This window comes from Rhamphochromis longiceps, linkage group LG6 (genome assembly GCF_057381845.1).
Source record: "Rhamphochromis longiceps isolate RC_006_pf linkage group LG6, R_longiceps_female_GT1.1, whole genome shotgun sequence".
NCBI lineage: Eukaryota > Metazoa > Chordata > Actinopteri > Cichliformes > Cichlidae > Rhamphochromis > Rhamphochromis longiceps.
In genome coordinates this window covers 9,049,459-9,063,757 of record NC_140562.1, presented here as the reverse complement: position 1 = coordinate 9,063,757, position 14,299 = coordinate 9,049,459, and positions in this window count along the sequence as shown.

Here is a 14,299-nt window from a genome sequence, read left to right as displayed (position 1 = left end):
ATGTAAACATAAAGACAAAGAACAGTTAATTTTTTATGCAAAAGGATGGAATGAAATAAAGTGAATACCGTTTTAGGTGGGATTTCTAACAGTCTGAGGACTCGATGCCTTTTAAATGGGTTATTTTAACAGTGAAATGCCATTTTTGAGGACAGTTTTCTTTCTTTCTTTTTTACTGAGGCTCTCTGACTGTTTCATTTACACCAGGAATCCATTGTTGTTGTTATTCTTGGTGTCTTGAGCTGCATGTACATTTTAATATTTTCTCTCTCTTTCAAGAGGCATTGCCTGAGTCTGTATAGAGAGAAACGGACACTTAATTCACACACATGTGTGAGGAATGGAGACATAATCAGTGTCTATAATTTCATTAGTTCCACAGTATTTACTTCTCACACTCTTTCACACAAACACGCACACACTTGTGCTTAGACTGTCCTTATGTACGGCACAAACAAAAACAAGCCCATTACCATAATCACCACTGTAATGAGAAAATAGGGCGAGAGCAATCCAGGGCTCTTTAACAGTTGTTCAACAAGTGAGAGAATCAACACTGCTTATGAAAAATGAGACACAGTTACTTAATCGAGTGCCTGAACAAAAACCTTCTTCTACTGTGCTTTGAGTACCGGCTGACTGTTTTACTTACTCTTATTACTTTGTCTTAAATCTTTTTGTCTTTTTGTGTGTTTTTGTGTTTGTGCTTAATAAAGGGAAAACATGAGTGTGGGGTTGAAGGGCAGCAGTTTACCAGTTTATCACACTGGTGAGATGATTGCCTGATGAGTAACAACCAACTCACTGCCTTCACTCACAGTATGCCTTCATATTTGTTTTGGGTATTTTAAATACCTGAGAGATGGAAACTGAAACATTACACAAGGTTTTTCCAAATATCTGGATTTTAGAGATTTTTTGGACTTTTTTTTAAAGTTTTCAGCAACAAAGGGAAAAAATGGCTCAGGTCTTACATTATCTTGCTGTCGAGATTTTATCCTGAAATATGCCATGAAAATATACAACAATAGCTTTTGTTGGAGTAAAACTGGTGTCTTTAAGGGGCTCTCTGGCAACTTTGTTTGAAATAAGCAGAACTTGCTTTACGTTATAGAAAAGCCTATCAAGCTGCATAATGGGAAATTTAGGATTCGGCACTGGGGCATGATCCAGACTAGGGATGCATGGCTGTTCTGCAGAGAAATATTTCATGCATGGTTTTCAGTCGTCTATCTGATCTCCGATGGAACAGATATGCTTCTGTTTTAATCAGTTCAGCTTTCTGCTTAGAAGGCAGTTTGTGTTTCATTTGTATTGCACATTTGGTGGCCAGAAAGGTGTGTTTGTACTTTGAGTGTATTTTCTTCCATTTCACGCACATAAATAAAATCATTGTGAATGAGGTGAAGCCAGCACCTCCATACTGTGTAGAAACAGAGAATCCTAGAGCAGCTATTGTGCTGCTTATGTTATGCCTCCTGTGTTGACATAGTTTAAAGTTAGGATATGTCAGCCTCTGCTGACTGAATTTCACCCATTTAAGTGGAATATGAAATTGCTGCAGTACCCCTTTAGAGGGAATAATTGTTGAGCCATTAAAAAGACTGAACGTCTCTCAGTTCTGTGTGCTGACAGCCTGATGAGAGCACTTCTGCTAATTCAGCCAAAGGAAAGCTCCACAGATTAGAGGCAGATTAGAGTTTTTTCAGGACTGTTTGGTCAAAGAAGCCAATCAACACAAAGTAAATGACATTTACTGTTTAAGGTAAAAAAAAAAAAAGTTATTTGTCAACTGAAAATAGTTGCACTAAAATATGATTACCAGCCTTGTTAAAAAGAACCCTGACTAGTTCAGCTTGTGGCTGCTGTTTCTAAAGCACGCTGTCAAAACACATAGTTTGCTTTTATTGATTTAAAAACTGAGTCGGTCCAAATTTCTAACAAACCAGAGGTTTAAAAATTGTCACAGTGTGCTGCTTTTGTTTGCAATTTCCAGTTAAAAAAAAAAACAGCTTTCCTGTTGGAGAGGAGGAAGGTGGTAGGAAAAAGACACTCTGCAAAAGACCTGCAATTAGGTTATAGGAACCCATCTCTTTTTGCACTTGAAGCAAAAAGTGTTCAGAAATATTACTGGTTATTAAAGGATGACTGAAGGCGCCAGTAAACCTTGCACATTGGTCTCTGACCAATATGACTAATTGAAGTATTTTCTGGAAGTAAAACTGAAAGTCAGACTAATCTGCAGTGTTTAATCTATACATGTTTTCATAGTCAGGGTTCCTTTCCTTTCTAAGCAAAAATACAATCTCTAAGGTGACCTAGCATGTTGTTCCCCATGTATCCCCGTCAACTATTATGCTGTTTAAAGTTTCACTTTATTAAGTCTGTGCACAAAATTCTTGTGAGCCAAAAGCTCAGGCTAATAATCCAGAGTCCAATCACAATGCAGAGGTTAAAATTGGTCCCCTTTTAGGTCCATTCAATGGTTTTTCTAATTGTAAACACTCCCCGTGATCTTTATCAGGAGATACAAGTCTGCATAATGCATTTATTTTTCTTGTATCATAACTGAATTTAGTTTTCCTATTACAGAGCGTTTTTTGTTGTGAAACTACGTTTTCAAAACAGATCAAAGGTCAACTTGTGGCTTCTCAGAGGCTTTAATCATGTCTCTTTTCAGGTGCCATACTGTACACATTTACACATGCTACACATGAGCAGCATTTCAGTCTTTTATGAAAACTGAAGGAGAAAAATTTAACGTTTTAGGCATTTAATCATTTGTCCAAGTTCAGTCGTGAGCTCAAATATTAATTTTGATGAAAAATAAACAAAAGCTATTGTTGACTAAAAATAAACTTGCAGACAAATTTAACAACTGATAACCAAAACTTATCTCTGTAAATAAAAACTCAGTAACTGGGCTTTTTTTTCTTTTTCAGAAGTTTCACAGATGCATGTTTTATGTCGTCTCACGTGGGGCCACGTCCCCGTTTTAGCACCTTTAAACACTGCAAAAACATTTGGAAACTGAGACTCGCTGATGTCACGAAGCCATAAAGTCACATTGTGTTGTTGTTTCTGATGAATTTGTTGTTAAGATGATGATGTCATGGAAACAAAAGATGAATAGTGTTTGGTATTTTAGATGGAAGTGAATCCACAGACAAAACAATAAAGAAAATGCATGAAACCGAACCAGATTGTGAGCCTTTTGTGTTTGTGGTGCGAGGGCCCCCGGGAGACATGAAACACTGGAACGGCACAACGAAAGGTGCACACAACCACAAGTCAACACGCATACACATGCGGAGACATATGGAAGGATTCTGAACTCTGATCACACATCTCAGCAGGTTTAACGATTATTCGTGGAGCTCGGCTGTCAGAAGCCCACCTCCACCACCCCTCCCCCTGCTTCATCCTCCCCTCCCCCCACCCACTCTCTGCTCTGCTGTCACTAAAATAGCTTTAAGGTGTGTTTAGGTTGGACTTTAACCCCTCCGCCTGTTTCGTCTCCTTGGCAACCGTCCAGAGTTCCCTTAATTTGTATCATCTCAATCCCAAGTGCTGCAGCAGTTTTGCCTATTTGCCCCTAATCATGGAGCCTGTTTCCATGGCAAAGTATTTAAATATGCTCTGCAGATCATATTCATGTAACACACCACCAGTGGAAGATGTACATGCGTGTTTGTGTGCATTTCTTTTGTTCCTAAAAGTGACCCCCCCCCCCCCCCCCCCCCCCCCCCCAACCTCGTGGATCACATCTGACGTGGTTTTTAAATTTCATTTTCCAAACATCATCGCTTCTCTTCTTCCATTCTATCCCTCTAATTCCACAGGGAGGGATCTCCTGTTTTCTATTTCATGCTTTCCTTAAAGAGAGGGGGCTTTGTCTCTTATCTTATCAGTGAAGCTTCACGGCTCCCAAAAGCTTTGGCCATGTTTAGAGAGGAAGTGCACGCAGCATACTGATAAGAGAGGCCTGTCACTGCACGTATAGCTGTGAGAAATTTAAAAAAAAATGGTGTATGAAGAAAGAGGGGGGCACAGATACACAAAGCGTGGATTTTGCCTGTTTTAATTGCTCTACAATGGCACTTTTGGGAGTTTGTGTATGTGTGTTTGAGTCAATGCATGGATGCCTGAGTGCGCTGGGGGAGTTATATAATAGGTATATTCATCTGCTAAATAAAAATTTCAGCAGCCATCACTCTTCCGCTATAAGCTGCAGCTCAAGGATGAGACGATATAGGCAGAAAGGTTAGACATAAACATCACCCCGATACTGGCTGCTTCTTATTCAAATCAGCTGATTCTAAGACCTGCCAGCCAGGAGAGAAAACACGAGTCTGAGAGGAACCGAATTCACACAGACATTTGTCCATTTTTGGAATTAAATGATGAAACCTGAAGATACTAAATGTATTGTTGGGGGAAGGCTTACATTAGAGCTTTACCAGGAGAGAGTCCAGTGTGATCTTGTCATTGCAAAAGCAACCGCAGGGTATTCAAATGAAATAGATAGGGCAGGAAACTCTTAAATACACTGAGGGTATATATTTATCAGGGGGGCCTCTGGGGCTGTTTCCCATTTGTCATCACGTTCACGAACAGCATTTGATGTCAAAATAAAACTTCCTTGCGAAAAACACAAAACCCCGTAATCATTCAACTCGACTATGTTTAATCCCAAAAAACAAAAAAAAAGTTGAATAATATTCAAAATATCACTTTATTCTCTGGATACTTTGCTTTACCACACATGGTAAATTAAGTCACTGACTGCGAGAATGTTGGTTCCAGGAGCTTTTATTAAAAGTCACCGCATCAACCTGCATGCCCATGCTTTTCAAATACACTTAGAGTCTGTGAGAATCAGTTTGAGTCTATTAACGTTCATAGTGTTGCTATAGCCTGTATATAAACGATGGACCAAGCCACCGGAAAACCCACTGTGAAGCCTCGGGCTTATCATCTTTGCTATTACTGTCCTGTTGTGAGTGGTAATGCTGTATGCTCACAGGCTAATGACTTGTCAGCCGCATGGTAGCATCTCCTGGTTTAGCCTCCTTTTTCACCTTAACAGCAACCATAACCTACAAAACCAGCGCCGTGTTTTACTCAGTAAGATTTCAAACTAGGGACACAGATCATGAACTCTTCAGAAAAGGGTTGTGAGGTCACAGATCAGGTGAACCAACAAGTCATTTTTATCAAACTATACAATTAGATGCAAGAGTCACCCTCTACTGCAGGGGTCTCAAACTCACGGCCCGCGGGCCATTTGCGGCCCATGTCACCTCTACTTGCGGCCTGCATATTGATGTGAAGAAATATTTTTTTAATTATTATTATATGAAAAATGATTTAATACGACGGCAGAGTGTTACAGGCATGGCCCTTTAAGACTGTAGCCTCATGGGCGGTGTAGTCCTTGCTGCAGGGAGAACATGTGGGACCAACCCTCCCGCTGTGTGTGTGTGAGCGTGAGGGAGGGAGAAAAAGGAGAAAAGTACGAGGTGCTACTGAGTAGAAATTAAAAAGAAATTAAGATTCGACTGTACACTGTGTTCGTGTTTTCCTCCGAAACAAAGATCTGCTGGAGCAGCCTTTCAATGCCTCTTTCTGTCTGTCGCTAGCAAAGTTGACCCAGACAGTAAAGCTAGTTCCCGGCTATGAGCCCGACACGGAACCCAAAGTATTAGCCAGAGGTCTCCTTACCACGGTTCGGAGCCGCGGACCTGCCCGAGGTAACAAGAGAATGCAAACATGTTGAGGGATTGGCTGTGTTAGTTCAGTGAGAGATTTATTTGGAAAGAAAACAGTTTTCACTTACAGTCAAAAGCTAAAGTGTACGCTTATGCCTGCATTTTTATTTTGTTAAATACAAACAAAATTGTAGCAAAAGTGCTGCCACGTGTCTGGCCAGAAAGAGCTGTTTATTTGGTAGTTGAATGAAACTACTGTACTATACTGTTTTTTTCTGCTCATCAAATACATTTCATTGTAATGTTGACAAATGAAACTGAAACTGAAAGGCTTCAGATAGCTGAGAGTGAGAAAAAAATTCCGTTCATGTTTGCAATTTTGTCTTGTTACACAATATTTGGAATTAAATAAAACAAACAAAACACTACATTTTAGGAAATATTAGTGGGTGTTTTCGTGTTTGTTTTTTTGTACTACTTGGACACTAAAGTGGCCTCCAATGAGATGACGGTGCCAGAAGTGGCCTGCAGCTCATTTGAGTTTGAGACCCCTGCTTTACTGTGCAGTAGAAAAAATGCATGATTTTGTGGGTCAATGACACAGAAGGAAAAATAAGACAACTTGTAACTAGAAACCCAGTTGGACCCATTCAATCACAAACTAATGGCAAAATGTCTTCGTCATTCAGTTTTATCACTGTGTTGACACAACAAGGTCACTTTGAAGATGGAAAAGTGTTTGCAAACCTGGTACGGGTCTTTGAAATAACCATTTGAAAGGCAACAAGATCACAACTTCATTGCAGGTGGTTGCAAGACTTTTATTCGTTCTGCAGTTTCTACCAACTGCTTTCCCTGGTCTGACTGTAGTATAAGCCTTGGCTTCCTTTTTCACATCCAGAAGCTATGCTGATGTTTTATATACAGTCTGTGAGTGTTGCATAGATGTCTACTGACAACAAATGGACCTTCTGTATTTTTATTTTCCAGTATGGTGTAAAAAGTAGTACGTGCCTTAACGCTGATGATGAGCATACTTTATGCAAAGGGCAACAAGATGTTGTAAGATTTTTGACATTAACATTACAAAATGTGCAAAGAAACACACATACTGGGCTTTTGTGCAGAAGTATTCTACAAGTACTATACATTAAAATTCCCCCAAATTCAAAGAGTCTGAGCCTCATATTCATTTCATTCTCTACATGATGAAATCAAGTCTTTATTACAGTTCCTCCTCAGGCTAGTCATCACAGCACGTCTTGATTTTAAGACCAGGACACATTAATTTTATGGTGATATTTTCACATTCAACATGCCGCCTTCTCCCTGCAGGTGCTTCAGGCACAAGAAACAAGAAAAACCAGAGTGGAGCAGATTGCAGTAGGGTGAGAGGGATGGAGTTGCATGTGTAAATGCTGGAGAGGAGGAATAACACTTGGGCTTAGCTAAAACACCAGAGGAGAGGAGAGGATGTAGGGGGTGGGAGTACCAAGGGAAATGAAGACATGATATACATATTCAACATCCATCAAGGAAAAAAATCCATACACTGATGGTCAGATAGATGTAATCCATCTCTAGTAGGTTCTAGCAGTAATCTGCGACAAATAGCCTTTTTTTTTGTTTGTTTTTTTCAGTCCTGAAGAAGGTGCTTGAACTTGGACATTCAGACTAAATGCACAGTGTAGGTGGAGATTGATAGGGAGAGACAGCAGAGCCTATCCTCTCCAGAAGGTGAGTGCTGTTCCAATGAATTAAAATTCCAACACACACTATTGCTGCTTTGAATTCTGATTTCTGGAATTTCTGTTTTTACGCTCATGATGCTATCCTGTATGCCACTGGTCCCACTCCAATCTACTTTCTACAGATTACATGCTATTTTTAGCCGCCAATGGTTAACTTAAAGCTTGTTTTAAACTCCACAAATGCTGAAATATGCATTTCACATGAATATAATCACTGAAGTAGGTTAAGTCTTAAAGCAGCATAAATCAATATAAAAACATGGTTCAATAGTAGAATGTCCTGGTGAAGTCATTTTTGACTCCGCACTTAAAAACGAACTGTGCAGAATAAGATTTCTGCTGCTAGAGGTTCCTCATTCAAACCAACAGTAAAAGCATACTTTAAGATAAAACTAGGATCATGTTGTTATCACCACTGTTGCCTAGTAAAAGTTACCGAGTCAGGCTGAAATCACATCAATGCACATTAATTCTGGTAATGATCAGGTTGCATATTCACTTAAAGAAGTTGCTTTCTAATCAAACAATTGCAACACAATGTTAATTGCTAATATGAACCAACTGTTCATATAGTTCCGGTAGCCTACAATATGTATCAAATTCAATAATAGGGAGGGCCAGAGCTCTTATGATCAAACAATCTTTTTTTACATAATATAAATTGATTATTCAATTTATCCATTATCCATTGCCGAAGCTGCTGCATTGAGCTGCAGCCGCAAGGTGGTTGGTGCCTGCCGTGGTGGTAATCCCCGAACCAAATGGTGGACACCAGAGGTGAAGGGAGCCACCAGGCTGAAGAAGGAGTCCTATTGGGCTTGGTTAGCCTGTGGGACTCCAGAGGCAGCCGACAGGTATCGACAGGCCAAGCGGAATGCGGCTCGGGCAGTGGCTGAAGCAAAAACTCGGGTGTGGGAGGAGTTCGGAGAGGCCATGGAAAAAGACTTTCGGACTGCCTCAAAGAGATTCTGGCAAACCGTCAGGCGTCTCAGGAGGGGAAAGCGGTGCTCTACCTGCACTGTGTATAGTGCTGGCGGAGCGCTGCTGACGTCGACTGAGAAAATTGTCAGGCGGTGGAAGGAATACTTCGAGGACCTCCTTAATCCCATTGACACGTCTTCCGAGGAGGAAGCAGAGTCTGGGGATGAGGGGAATGACCCGCCAATTTCCGGGGGCGAGGTCACTGAGGCAGTTAAACAACTCCTTGGTGGCAGAGCCCCTGGTGTTGATGAGGTCCGCCCCGAGTTCCTGAAGGCTCTGGACGTTGTAGGGCTGTCCTGGTTGACACGCCTCTGCAATGCTGCGTGGAGATCAGGGGCAGTACCCATGGACTGCAGAACGGGGTGGTGGTTCCCATCTTTAAGAAGGGGGACCGGAGGGTGTGTTCCAACTACAGGGGGATCACACTCCTCAGCTTCCCTGGGAAAGTCTATGCCAGGGTGCTGGAAAGGAGAGTTCGTCCGCTAGTCGAACCTCGGATACAGGAGGAACAATGCGGCTTTTGTCCTGGTCGTGGAACACTGAACCAGCTCTTTATCCTCTCAAGGATACTTGAGGGTGCATGGGAGTTTGCCCAACCAATCTACATGTGTTTTGTGGACTTGGAGAAGGCATTCGACCGTGTCCCTCGGGGTGTCCTGTGGGAGGTGTTGCGGGAGTATGGGGTGTCTGGCCCGTTGCTACGGGCCATTCGATCCCTATACAACCGTTGCAAGAGCTTGGTTCGCATTGCCGGCAATAAGTCGGACTCGTTACCGGTGGATGATGGGTTCCGCCAGGGCTGCCCTTTGTCTCCGGTTCTGTTCATAATTTTTATGGACAGGATTTCAGGCCAAGTGGTGAAGGGCTTTCGCTTTGGTGGCCTCAGAATCTCATCTCTGATTTTTGCAGATGATGTGGTTCTGTTGGCTTCATCGGGTGAGGGCCTCCTGGAGAGATTATATCTCTCGGCTGGCCTGGGAACGCCTTGGTGTTCCCCCGGATAAGCTGGAGGAGGTGGCTGGGGAGAGGGAGGTCTGGGCCTCTTTGCTTAGGCTGCTGCCCCCGTGACCCGGCCTCGGATAAAGCGGATGAGGAGGACGGATGGATTATTAATTTATGTATATTTAAAAAGTTGGATTTAAGACTACCTGGTAAATGTCAGCCCAGCAAATATACTGTCCACTTGCTTGTTTTCCATCTCTACCAAGTGGCATCCTCTTAGCTGGGGACAAACAGAATTGTGATTTGGTCAGTGCTCATTTAAATCAATTAACCTACTGGTTTATACTGTTTCAAAGCTTAAAGCAATGTTAAGGACATGGTCAAATAGACAAGAAGGTGCTGATTTATCCTTTTCCCTTTTTGATTGGACTAAGAACCCAGTTACACATCATTACAGACCTGCTGGCAATCTCCTGGCAAGTTCAAATGAGTTTGGAAAAATGTGCATTCACTGACTGGCTGGCATGTGATTGATGGATATTGCTGGCTGCACCAGAAACCTCCTTGTGATTGCTTTGGTTATGAGCAGATTGCTACAGTCTCTAGTAATCTGCATGAAAGACACCAACTTGTCTGGAAACACTGACCAACCACCCAGGGGTTTGTGAAGCTCGAAAAAGTGCGATAGAAGCAGGAAACAGAGAATGCTCATCTAAGTCGAAGTTGTACCATTACCTGTGAAACCAACATGCTTCAAAAGGCATCACTTTTAGTTCGAAGGCAGATGTGGTACCCTTTTCGCAGTTTTTCACACTATTGCTTAGAGAGTAGTTTGTTTGCAAACAAATCAACAGGTTCCATGCAAACTACTGCTCACAGAATCCTGATAGTGACTAAAGCCAGGACCGACTGTCAGCGACCGATGGTTGCCAGGAGGTCACTGACCAGTCTTTAAGCCTAAGTGAATGGGTCATTAGCAATTTATTCCACAGTCTCTGCCAGCAACCTCCAGCAACCAACCTCGCCAGCTGGTTGGGGAATATTCATTTTGACAAAGGCTACGTTCACACTGCAGGCGAAAGCGCATCAAATCCGATTTTTTTGACCCTATGCGACCCATATCCGATCATGGTATGACAGTGTGAACGGCACAAATCCGATATTTTCAAATCCGATCTAGGTCACTTTCGTATGTGGTACTGAATCCGATACATATCCGATGTTTCAGAAAGCGACTGCTGTGTGAATGGTCAAGTTGCATTAAATCCGTCTTTTATGTCACTGACACAAGACAGTCGCCAATTTCAGCACTGGAGAAGCACCCGATAAGACATCGCAAACGCTTCCTGGCCATCCGGTGAAACTGCTGGGAAGACAACGTTGGAGAAACGTTAACATTTTATTTGTACTGCATAATCTGCAGATTCTGACAGAAATCTGCAACTATCCTTTGAAGCACCGCTCCTCTAAAACAGCAATAAGGATCATTATTAGGTTATCTACATTATTATGTAGATATCAAAATAACTTAAAGCAAAAATTGGGAAACAATACTGTTCAGTCAAACAATACTGTTCGGTCTGTGTCTAAACAGAGCACGTTGTGTGTGACGTCTTCTTTTGCGCATACAGGCCACTTTGAGGGTTCACACTAGAGCGCGTTTGCTGTTGCATTTTATTTGTAGTGTGAGCGAACAGACAAAAAAATTGGATTTGATCAAAAAATCCGAATTGAGCATTAAGACCTGCAGTGTGAACATAGCCATAGTGACTGGTGGTTACAACATGGTTGCCAACCATCTCTATGGTTTTGTGACTGGGGGGCTTAAAGAGACTGTTCCAGTGAGTACATTTTCTTTGAAGCCTGATTTTCACTGGAAATGTTAGCATCCCATTTTATATAGCAGTGAATTGCGGATGTTAGTTGGTAATGAAGCTAGCAAGCCAGGCAAGCGTTAGCCGATAGCTCGTGCCCGGTAATCCAGAAAGCCCCCAAAACCAAATGGTAGTACGATAGCCTAGAAACTAAGGACAGTCTTACTTTTATATAGAGTTTATGGTCTGTACTAACTCCTGAAGGAATATTGCCCCTGTACTTGCCAAACAGTTACTTCCACCGTGTTTACAAAGCCTGCTGGAGAGCAGGCAGCATAGATCAGGCTTCTAGAGCCCACTGTACAGATAACAGTGTTCATCACATTTTGTTCCAAAATGTATGCATGAATGTATGTGTGAATCAAAGCTGTACAACATTGTCCATAAAATAAAACTTCATTAGTTAAGTTTACAGGTAAGCAGAAGTTTTAACTTTTATTTTATTTTTTTTATAGCACATCAAAAAAAAGTTCCAGTTTTGCTTTTTAATGAGGTTAATTCATAATCTTGCCACAAAAATGCTGGCTGTTCAAAGCTTTCGAGCAATCAGTGCTGCTTTTTTGTTCCTCTGCTGAGGACGGTCTCCATTTGAGGCAAAGAAATAGGTCATGCAGCTGCTCAATTATGCTTAATTTTAGATCTACAACGCCCAGTTTAACTAGTTATTAATCAGGTTGTCGCTACCTTTGTCACTCTCTGAAGCTCCCTTATTGTACCAACCTCCAGCTGCCAATCCCAATTAGGACTGAAATCTCACTGTGAAACCAGCTATGTATATCTTTGTCAGACTAATCAAACTTATTTTTTTGTTTTTAAATCTTTGTGACTTTAAATACTATTTCTACTTATTACCAGGCATGTCAACCATTACCTTTCCATTTATTCCACTCTGTACCTTTTGTCTGGACTTTCACATGCTCGTAATCTTTGAGCTCCATCCATCTGGTTCACAAATTCCCCCCCACTTCTCTGTCTCTTTCTCTCATCTTCCCCCTCATGTTGCCCTTCCTTTCGTCGTCCTTTTTTTGTGTAGTAGTGATGTGGCTCAGAAACAGGGAGTCAAAGAGTGGTGAGCTGGGACCTCATTATAAAAATGTTCAGAGATTTATACTTCAACTTAGTCTTTAGATAATTCCTGACTGTGTGCTTCATGTTCCAATTCTAAAAGATACTGAGCATAAAAAAACCCTTAAATGAGCTCTAGGGGCCCCATTTGTAACTTTGGTTTGATCTAAAACTCTCACATTGATGTCAGACACCTTATAATTAGTAAGGTAGACTACAATTAATACAAAGTCACTTCTTAATCTTAAGTAACACAAGAAGAGCCACGTTTACTTTTGTCCAATTTAGACACAAATTATAGAACATTGCATGTAGCAATTAATGTCTCACACATTTAATTGATAATTCCTGCAAAGTTCACGACAGACCAGCGTTTTACTTTTATTCTGGTTAGAAGCGAGGCACACTGTAATGCCACCCTGCAGAGTCTCTGCTGGTTTAAACAGCCGTTCTTTATTTGTCAAAAAGCTCTCTTCAAAAGTAAAAATTCATTATTCTTTTAATGCTACCTGCTCTGTGAGACTCTTCAAAATGAAGATAAAATACAAAAGTTCTTTATATTCCTCGATGAGCTGACAAAAATGATTCAAACAGGATCAAATAAAGCAATTGTTGGGGATGGGATTTAGTGGCAGGATCAATCAGCACTGGGCCCTGTCAAGAATATTACAGTTGCAGAATGCTGCATGAATGAAAATCAACTACTACAGTGAAGAAACCGGCTCACTGGTGTTTTTTAAAAGCCTCTGTACATGAATGAAGCTCTGTGGTTATCCAGAGAGTACGAACAATAGTAAGATCAGAAATTTCATGGGGCAGAAAAACTGTGACTACATAAACGCTACTTGTTAACCAGACAAATACATGTTGAGCTGCTTTGCCTACATATTGTGCGCTGATATACAGTGGCTTGCACAAATATTCGGCCCCCTTGAACTGTCCCACATTTTGTCACATTACAGCCACAAACATGAATCAATTTTATTGGAATTCCATGTGAAACACCAACACAAAGTGGTGCACACGTGAGAAGTGGAATGAAAACCATACAGGATTCCAAACATATTTTATAAATAAATAACCACCTTTTGCTGCAATTACAGCTGCCAGTCTTTTAGGGTTTGTCTCTACCAGCTTTGCACATCTAGAGACTAAAATCCTTGCCCATTCTTCTTTGCAAAACAGCTCCAGCTCAGTCAGATTAGATGGACAGCGTTTGTGAACAGCAGTTTTCAGATCTTGCCACAGATTCTCCATTGGATTTAGATCTGGACTTTGACTGGGCCATTCTAACACGTGGATATGTTTTGTTTTAAACCATTCCATTGTTGCCCTGGCTTTATGTTCAGGGTCGTTGTCCTGCTGGAAGGTGAACCTCCGCCCCAGTCTCAAGTCTTTTGCAGACTCCAAGAGGTTTTCTTCCAAGATTGTCCTGTATTTGGCTCCATCCATCGTCCCATCAACTCTGACCAGCTTCATTCACCATTTCTGAATGATCGCTTGAACAGTGCTCCGTGGGATGTTCAAGGCTTGGGAAATCTTTTTGTAGCCTAAACCTGCTTTAAATTTCTCAATAACCTTTTCCCTTAGGGGTGGGTTTTGATAAGCGATTTATCGATTAAAATCGATTCTGGCTTGTATAACGTGATATGGATTCATTAAAATCATGAATCGATTTTTTAATATAAATGTATTTTGCCCAAAACGCCAGAATCTCAGGTTAAACCTCACAAAATTTCAACAACCACCAAACAGCTAAAACAGTAAATGAGAGCAGTAACACGGATTCTGCACAAAGACGTAAAAACAAAGCTCGGACCTGCCGACGGATCAGAATGAGTGAGATGTCGCCTTTCTCACCCTACACGGTCGGGGCTCCTGATTCCGATGTTTCGGGGGCTCCGCGCTTTGTGTTTACGCCCTTTTTGCGCTGATTCTAAAGCTGTTAGTTTTATCTCTCTCCAAACAATATTGA